This window comes from Rattus norvegicus, chromosome 3 (assembly GCF_021556685.1).
Source record: "Rattus norvegicus strain SHRSP/BbbUtx chromosome 3, alternate assembly SHRSP_T2T, whole genome shotgun sequence".
Taxonomy (NCBI): domain Eukaryota; kingdom Metazoa; phylum Chordata; class Mammalia; order Rodentia; family Muridae; genus Rattus; species Rattus norvegicus.
In genome coordinates this window covers 10,399,151-10,408,694 of record NC_141536.1, presented here as the reverse complement: position 1 = coordinate 10,408,694, position 9,544 = coordinate 10,399,151, and the positions used below count along the sequence as shown (strand labels likewise).

Genomic DNA, 9,544 nt, shown 5'->3' with positions numbered 1-9,544 from the left:
AATTGTTTTCTGCTGGGGAGTTTTTATTTTTCTCTCTTGAGCCTCCTCCCCAAGGAGAGATGCCCCAGGTTGGGGGGCAGAGAAGCCCCTAAAATAGTTTCAAAGAATCTACAACAAACTGTAAAGAACTTTGTTTTGCCAGTCAAAATTTAGAATTCAGGCTTTGGCGGTGGCCAAGGTCAGGATTAATGTTTTCTTTTCCATGGGCCTTTAACCCAGTGAGACAGTTTGGTAAAGGGCTGCTACTGAGGTCCTGATAGCCCAGGTGAACTGGTTACAATTCTTTTGTCAGCCACCTGGCATCTAGCACCCAGGTTCTAACCATCTCTCCATCCTCTTGCTATTAGTTGTTACTAGAAGCCTAGTGTCATTTGGAGGCTGGTTCTCTTGAGAGGCAAAGCCATGGAGCTGACACTGAAGAGAGATACTCCGTGAGGGAAAATCTAAGTCTAGAGAGATAGTCGATAACAGATCGGCTACCTCTCTGCTCGCCTTTCTGTTTCATAGACAAAGCTTGTGGTTATTTGTACAATGGCCTTTTTTGTCCAAGAAAACCTCCTGGCTTAGCTGTGTGACTAAATGCTGTTTGCCCTCTTCAGTAGACCTCTATTCTCAAGATTCTCTTGTTTTCTCACCATCCCATTTGAGATGCTTGTTAGTAACTGTTACAGGTCTTCTTTACCACTGAGGAAAGACAGAATCCTACTAGAGGCCAGAAAGAATGTTCCAGACATGGATGGAAGGCCCTCACTCCTGACTGTTGACTTCAATACCCCTGAAGGTAGGGAGTGCTCCGGGTCTGCCCCCAGGCTCCAAGGGTGGGTCTCCGAGGGGCTGGAAAATGCCCCACCAATCTGGCTAAGATAAGGAAAGGATATGAAGAGAAAGTTACAGAAATTTGAAGGGTTAAGCTAAGTCACTGAGAGAGTTATTGTAAGTTGCAGAGAAAATAAGTTGATGTGTGGTTCAGGGTCTGTGCAGAAAAGTGGACAGCACCTAATAGCTGTAGAAGAAGATGCAGACAGAGAGACTGAAAAAAGAAAGAAAGAAAGGTAAAAAGAGCAGGAAGCTAGGGAAGAAAAGAGACAAAAAGAAGAGGAAGCTAGAGAGCTAAAAGAGAGATAAAAGACAAGAGAGGAACATATACTGGCCACAGTAGTTAGGGAGCCTAGGAAGATAATACCTGGCAACAGAAGAGAATTCCTGGCTAAAGATCAGTGTGCCTAATGCAAAGAAAAAGGACACCGGGTCAGGGACTGCCCAAGAAAGAACAAGAGGGACCACTGGAGAGCCTATTGGTCCTAGAGTGCTGGCTATGCACAGAGATAGAAGGGAAGCCCGCCCAGTTGTTTTGTGGATACAGGGACCCAATGCTCTGTGCTCCTATGCCCCCCCAGTGGGCCAATATCCAAAGACCTTGAGTACAGAGGGCTTTTGTCAACAAACAATACTTATGGACTACCCGAAGAACAGTGGACCTTGGCGTGGGCCGGGTAACCCACTAGTTCATGGTCATCTCTGACTGCCCCTATCCCTTGCTCATGAGAAATTTGCTCTCCAAAATGGCTTGTGTGGACTGAAGGGTGAGGCCATGTGTATGCATATCTGCAGACTGTGTACGTGGGGCTTAAGACCTGTCTCAGTACACCAGTACCTGATGCTGGGAGATGTGTGGCTTAGTGCCGTTCTGCCTGGAACACACTGTTCCTTCCAGCCGGGCACTGACAATTATCACCCAATCCAGGACTTAAACTGTGATAGAGTGGCTGATGTTTTGCCTTTGAATAGAATGTCCCAAAAGATGGGACCACTGGTCAGCTGCCATGGGCTAGATTCTCCACTCGTTGGGGGACAATCTGGTCACCTTGCTGCCCAATCCTGACCTGGAGCCACTGCAACATGAGTGTCAAGCACTGGCAGAAGCCCATGGGTGGAGGAAAGACCTCTGCGACTGGCTGATTGACCCCTGCTGAAAGCTGAGGCTACCTTGTCTACAGACAGGAACAGTTCTCTTCATGAAGGTCAGAGATAAGTGCATGCTGCCATGAAGGACAACACAAATGTCATCTGGGATGGACAAACCTCTAGCCCCCAGCACATCAGCGCCACAGATGCCTTTACTATCTCTTGGATGCCCTGGTGAAGCCAACAACTGTTAGTACTATTCACTGCTCAGGATATCAGGAGGGAAGAGATTCAGTGGCATGGGGCAATAATCAAGTGGCTCGAAAAATGGCTATGCAGGAGCCTATCCTGGTTGCAGGCCTGCAAGAGACAGCCACTGAGAACTAGGATCGGACTAAGGGATGGCCTCACTTAGAAAAGGCCCAAATTGCTTAAAAGATAAAGGACAATGGCACACTTGAGGGGAAAGCTATACTCCCCAGAGAACAAAGAAAAGACTCACTTTGCCAAATACAGAAATGGACTCATTTAGGAGATAAGAAGTTTGTCCAAGTAGTTAAGGTGTATGTAATAGACTTTAAAATTTTAGCCACAGAGGCAGTAAAAAATATAAGGTATGTCAGTAGTGAATGCTTAGCAAGCAAACAGGGCAAAGAGACCTAGAGAGTTTAGTGAAAAGTCGAAGTGAACTTCACTGAGATAAAACCAGAAAAATATAATCACAAGTATCTCCTAGTGCTTGTAGATACTTTTTCTACAAGGAAATAGATAGAAGCTTTCCTCACCAAACGAGAGACGGCCTCTGCAATCATCAAGAAGATACTGGAAGAAATCTTCCCCAGGTCTGGAATGCCCAAGGTAATCTGGTCAGACAACGGCCCTACTTTTGTTGCCAAGGTAAGCCAGGGTGTGGCCAAGTATTTAGAGGTCAATTGGGAATTACATTGTATTTACAAACCTCAAAGTTCAGGACAGGTAAAGTAAATAAATAAAACTCTAAGAGAGACCCTGACCAAATTAAATTGACCGTGGAGACTGGCACAGACTGGGTGGCACTCCTTCCCTCTTGCTCTCTTCAGAGCAAGAAATACCCCTTCCAGATTCAGCCTTACCCCCTTTGAGATCTTATATGGGGCCTCAGCTCCTCTGACTGTATTAGATGATGTTACTGAACCAACATATCATAGTAATAATGATTTGTATGCCAGGCTAAAAGACCTACAGGTGATACAGAAAGAAATCTGCTCAGAGCTGGCAGCAGCCTATGCCCTGGGGACCCCCAAGACATCTCATCAGTTCCAGGTTGGAGACTCGGCTACATACGATGGCACCGAACCCAGATACTTGAGCCTCACTGGAAAGGACCGTACCTGGTGCTGCTGACCACCCTGACAGCCATCAATTCTCAGCCCTCACCAGCCGTGTACTAGCTGTTGGGGCTGAGAGCTGGGACCTAGAGGGAAACTCAGATCTTCAAAAAGCTCCTTAGGCTTAATTTCATGTTTGCTCTGGGTTCTATCAAGATAGGTGTGGGGATAGGCTTGATTTCTATTACAAATGATGTAACATTGCATATGTTAGTACTCATAACACTTCTTGGGACTGTGCCTCAGGGATCACAATCTGTATAAGTTTAGAAGTTCTAAAAGCTAGTCATGACCTTGGTGTGTAGGTTTAGATAGTGCCCAGATTGGAATCCTGATGCTAAAGACTTAGTAAGACAAAAAAAAAAGAAAGAGTTGAGAATTACTTAAGGCTGTCTAGGTGCTGCAAGGGCAGCACAAGGACATCTGCTGTTGCCCTGCAATGCAAGGCTTATAGAGATTCCAGAACTACCATTGACTCAGATATAAAAAGAGTGAAAGACTTTTTAGCTGACCTCCAAGAATACCTAACCTCCCTCTCAGAGGTAGTCCTTCAGAATAGGAGAAGATTAGACCTGATATTCCTTAAAGAAGGAGCCTGTGTGCTACACTGAAAGAATGTTGCTTCTATGCAGACCATTCAGGAGTAATTAAAGATTCCATGAATAAACTTAGAGAAATGTTAGACAAAAGACAGACAGAGAAGCGCATCAGGGATGGTTCGAGAGCTGGTTTAGTAGATCTCCTTGGATGACTACTCTGATATCTTCCCTTATGGGACCCTTCTTAGTTTTGCTTCTGCTTCTGATTATAGGTCCATGTGTGTTAAAGAAACTAGTTAATAGGCTTGACTCCTACAAAAAGATAGAGACGCTCAACAAGGTTGGTTTGAGTCTTGGTTCACTCGGTCTCCCTGGATGACTACCCTACTCTCTGCTATAGCTGGGCCATTACTAATAATTTTCTTGGTTTTAGTTTTTGGCCCCTGCGTGACAAACAGGTTAATTGCTTTTGTTAAAAATTGAGTGGGTGCTGTGCGGTTGATGGTTCTGAGACAACAGTACCAGTCAGTTAGGACAACTGGTGAAACCAAATACGAGATTTGATAGCAAAATTCTAAGATTAGAATTACTTAGTAGAAGAAGAGGGGAATGAAAGGAAAATTAATACAGATTTAAGGTTTAAAAATATGAAGTTAAAAGAATAAGTTTCGGGGTTGGGGATTTAGCTCAGCGGTAGAGCGCCTGCCTAGCGAGCGCAAGGCCCTGGGTTCGGTCCCCAGCTCCAAGAAAAAAAAAAAAAGGAGGAAAAAAAAGAATAAGTTTCAAAATTCAGACTCAGGGCTAAACACTGTGAAAAGCAAGTCCAGGCAGCCCCGCCCTGCCGCTAGGACTAACAGACCATAAAGATAAAGAAAAGGAATGCAGGAACCAGCCCGAGTTATCAGGACTGACTCTAACCATCTGGCAGAAGGGCACCTCCCCCAGCTTACTCATAGTCACATCTTAACCAGATGTCCTTCAAACCCTGATACACCCCTAGCTTCTAAAATCCTGTATGCTCCAGTCAATACGTACTCTCCTGCTGTGCTGTAATCTCACTGCCATGTTTAAATGAGCCAATCACTTATAGCCGCGCCAGAAATTAGCCAATTGTGTGTAACCGCGCCAAGCCCCCTAGCCTTCCCTATATAAACCCCTGACTTTTGAGCTTCGGGGTCGATACCTCTGTCTCCTGTGCAGGATATGTGTCGACCCGGAGATCCCCATAATAGATCTCCGTAATAAACCTCGCCTTTGCTTATTACATCCAAAATGGTCTCTCTGTGTCTGGGGTCTGTGATTTCCCGCGACTTTAGAAAGGGTCTCTCTTCGGGGATCTTTCACACCTGACTACCCAGAGTTCACAGCCACGGCCACTCACTTTCTGGTCTTCATATTAAAAAATATATTTATTTATTTGTTTATTTTTCTGTTCATTTGTCTTTTTGTTGTAGTTGTCTTTCAAATCAGAGTTTCCCTGTGTAGCCCTGGCTGTCCTAGAACTCACTCTGTAGGCCAGACTGGCCCTCGAACTCAGAGATCCACCTGCCTCTGCCTTCCAAGTGCTGGGATTAAGGTACATGCCATCACACCTGGCAATTTTTTTTTTTTTACCTACTTAGTGTCATGGATTTAAATATGCTTGACCCAGGGAGTGGCACTATTAGGAGATGTGGACTTGTTGGAGGAAGTGTATCATGGTGGGGGTGAGCTGTGAGACTCTCCTCTTAGCTGCTTGCAAGACAGTCCTTCTCCTGCTTTTCTTTGGTACAAGATGTAGAACTCTCACTCCTCCAGCGTCATGCCTGCCTGGACACTGCCATGCTTCTCGCTGTGATAATGGACTGAATTTCAGAACCTGTAAGCCAGTCTCAATTAAATGTTGTCCTTTATAAGAGTTGCCTTGGTCATGGTGTCTCTTCACAGCAATGAAACCCTAACTAAGTCACGTAATTACTTGTTTGCATTTATCTATCTATCTATCTATCTATCTATCTATCTATCTATCTATTTATCTATTATCTATCTATATCTATCTATCTATTATCTATCTATCTATTATCTATCTATCTATCTATCTATTATCTATCTATCTATCTATCTATCTATTATCTATCTATCTATTATCTATCTATCTATATCTATCTATATCTATCTATCTATCTATCTATTATCTATCTATCTATCTATCTATTATCTATCTATCTATATCTATCTATCTATATCTATCTATCTATCTATCTATCTATCTATCTATCTACCTATATTTTTCATCTTAAAGTCACCTTTGTCCCTTGCCAGGAACCTTTGGTTCAGATCCTCAATAGCCTCCTTCAGACCTCGGGTTAGATGTTCTCTTGTGGGAAGCCCCTGGTTAGTTTCTTTGTCAGCAGGACACAGCTTGGGTGTCATTAGACACCTGTAGACAGGTCGAGGGGGGCATTTTCTTGATTAATGATTGAAGTGGAAGGGCCCAGCCCACTGTGTTCATGGGTTGTATAAGAAAAACAAAGGAAGAAACAAAACTGACCAAATCAGTAAGTAGTGTCCTGCCAGGGCCTCTGCTTCAGTTCCTGCCTCCAGGTTCCTGCCTTGGCTTCCTTTAATGACAGACTGTGATTAGGGTATGTAAGTCAAATACACTAGTTTCTCTTGAAGTTTCTTTTGTTCATGGTGCTTATAACAGCAATAGAAATGAAACTAGGACCCTCAAGCCAAGATCATCATGGCCACCCTTAGGCCCTTTTCAGTGTTTGCTTAGCATTCTGTATGGCCTGAAGTAAGGCATGTGTACTCTTCTCCACTCAGCTCTCTGAAGGCTGAGAGGCCAGGCCTGCATACTAGAGGATGCTTAGTGTTCTGCAGTTGCCAGGGCAGGAGGATACAAACTAAGGGACTTGGCACAACAGGCATTTATTCCTTCCCAGGTCGGGGGTCCAGAAGTTCAAGACCAAAGCATGGGTAAGGCTGTGCTCCCTCCCTCTAGAGGCATGTACTTCCTGCTTTCTTCACTGCCTGGTGCCCCATGCTTGTGGCTACTTCACTCCAGACTTCAAGATCAGCTAATACCCCCAGCCTCTCTCCCTCTGCAAGGCCACCTAGATAGGCATCTGCATGTCAAACAGCCTTTGCCTCCCCCTCTTGAGGGTGTTTGTGTTTCCTTTAGGGATCATGTCCCATGCAGAGGTCTGGCTGGGGTGGCTGTGAGGTTTGGTGGCTTTGTGAGGGAAAGGGAAAGCAAGGCTGGTCACAGGGATGCAGAGAGAGAGAGAGAGAGAGAGAGAGAGAGAGAGAGAGAGAGAGAGAACAAACACAGAGACAAACATAGACAGACTAGAGACACACGGCATAGAGACAGACAGAAACATAGACAGACTGGCCAACTCACCACAGGCTATCCTCTCAAAGCCAAGAGACAGACATAGAGAGACATAGACACACAATACATAGAGAGACAAAAGAGAGAGAGAGACAGAGAGACAGAGACACAGTCACAGAGACAGAAGAGAGAAAAGGACAAAGACAGAAAGACATGGAGACAGACATAGAGGATAGACAGACACAAATAGAGAGACACACAGAGATGGTCCATGGTGAAACAGACAAACACAGACATAGACAGAGAGAAATAGAGACAGAGAGGTACAACGTGGTCAGGAAGAAGGTGTGAGATGAAGATGGGTGGATACAGGGTCAGAGTGCATGATCTGTGAATTCTACTCTTGTGAGAATGCAGACTTGGGATCAAATAGGGAGGGAAGGGACCTGACTTTCCTGTTGAGTCTCTGCCTCTCAGGAGAGAGTGGGGACTTGAAGTGAGGGAGGACGTCATCCTGGAGCCACCAGTTGGCTCATGTGAGGGTGACCATTCCTGGGGGTCAGTAGAGCATCGGGAGGATATAGACTGTATTGCGGGTTCTGATGGAGGTCAGAGCTGGGGTGCTGCAGTTGTGTGGGTTGCAGAAGGAAAGGTAAGCAGCTAGGTCACATACACTGGCCTGAGGCTCTGCTTGGATAATGGGGAAATACAGCAAGAGATAGAGGCAGGGAGGAGGTCAAGTCAGGTTCACTCGACTTCTTTCTCTGTTCCCTGAAAAGAAAAAAGAGAAAGGATTAGGGTTAGAGGGATGGGTTTGGGGTTAGGGCTAGGATTAGGGTTAGGTTTTGGATTAGGATTAGTGTTAAAGGGTTTGGGTTAGAGGGTTGAAGTTCGGGTTAGGGTTGGGGTTAGAGGGTTAGGGTTAGGGTTAGAGGGTTAGGGTTAGGGTTAGAGTTAGAGTTAGAGTTAGTAAGGAGGCTTTGAGAGGATAGCCTGTGGTGAGTTGGCCAGTTCATGTGCAGCCTGGAGATTCTGGGTAGATGGATATGGGCAGGTGGAATGCTCAGCATTGAGCTTCCTTTGCAGGGACATCCACTGAGACCGAAAGGTTCCATAAGACAGATGACATAGACCAGCTGTGAGCCACTTCTTCCCTGAGAAAGGACCAGATAGGCACCAGATAGACAGAGGGACCTTCATGGATCCCTCTAAATCCAAGACTACAAAGAAGCCAAGACCCAAAGAAGTGGCTCAGGAAACACTTAACATTGTCACTAGATACACTCAATGGGTTCCTAGGGCTGGCTTCGTGATCAACAGGCAGAGAATAATGGCTTAAGATCTCCAGCGGTGGCCCAGGTCCCCATTACTCAGTGAAATGCCTCTTTTTCCACATCAAGTCAGAATCTGACATGCTGATGTCACCTTTGGAGTAGATCTGTTGGTGGCCCCGCCTGGGAGCACAGTCTGCTGGCAGGAGGCAGGCAGGTTCTAGTGGTGTCCACGGTGGGTCTTCTGGGTTGCAGGTTTTCTGGTTGAGAGGAGCAGGAAGGAGACGAGGATGTGCTGATCCAGTCCCGGATCGCAGTCTCAGGACTCTGAGTGCGTTTGACGCCTTTGTGGGACGCGCATCTTCTTCACTTCTATATTTGAGCACCCTAACTTCCGCCTTCTTTAGCTGAGGAAGCAGAAGCTCAAAGGTGTGAAGTCTGACTCGGGTTGTGGCAGAGCCTGGTTCTGCAGGCTTCCAAGGTTCACGTTCCTTCCTGAACTACAGTGCTTTACTTTGGTCATTTCCCTACCTAGCAGGACAAGGGAGTGCTGCCACTGAATCTCACCCAGTTATCAGGTACAGGAAGGGTTGGGAGCAAGTTGCTCTACTGAACATTAGCTTGTGCCAGGCTCTGGGCTAAGCTTCTGTTGTATTGTCTGAGCTAGGCACTCATGTGGCAACCAGGGCAGACATGTGGGGAAGTGCTGGCTCAATGTTACAGAGCTGAGAAGTAGCAGAGGCTGCCCTAACTCCAAGACCCACAGAATCCAGTCCGGGTAAGGCTCTTCCCTACAGCTCCTTAGCATTCATGGGGTTCTTACTTAGCTCAAAGGTACAAGGGTACATCTGTAAGTAGGGTGCCTTAATGAGCCTGGCACCTCATCTGCTGTCTTCCCAGGGGTTCAGGTTAAGAACAAAGACCTAAGAAATTCACAGGCTAGTCAATGTCATTCCTATAATAAAAAAAAAAAAGGCAAAAGGAGATAAGACCCAACCATCCCCACTCTCTTTATTGCTTGAGTTCCGTGTTCCACCGGAATTAGTCATGGGAGAGTGGGCAGGGGGAGGGGGAGAGGCAGGGAGAGGGAAAGTCAGAGACACAGAGCAGAGAGAGCAGACAGAACAAAGAGAGGAAAGACAG

The 9,544-nt window shown here is 45.9% G+C and overlaps 1 pseudogene; it reads left to right on the top strand.

Moving 5' to 3' along the window:
• LOC147995404 (uncharacterized) lies at positions 1 to 3,643 on the top strand (annotated as a pseudogene).
• The last annotated feature ends 5,901 nt before the right edge of the window (positions 3,644 to 9,544 follow it).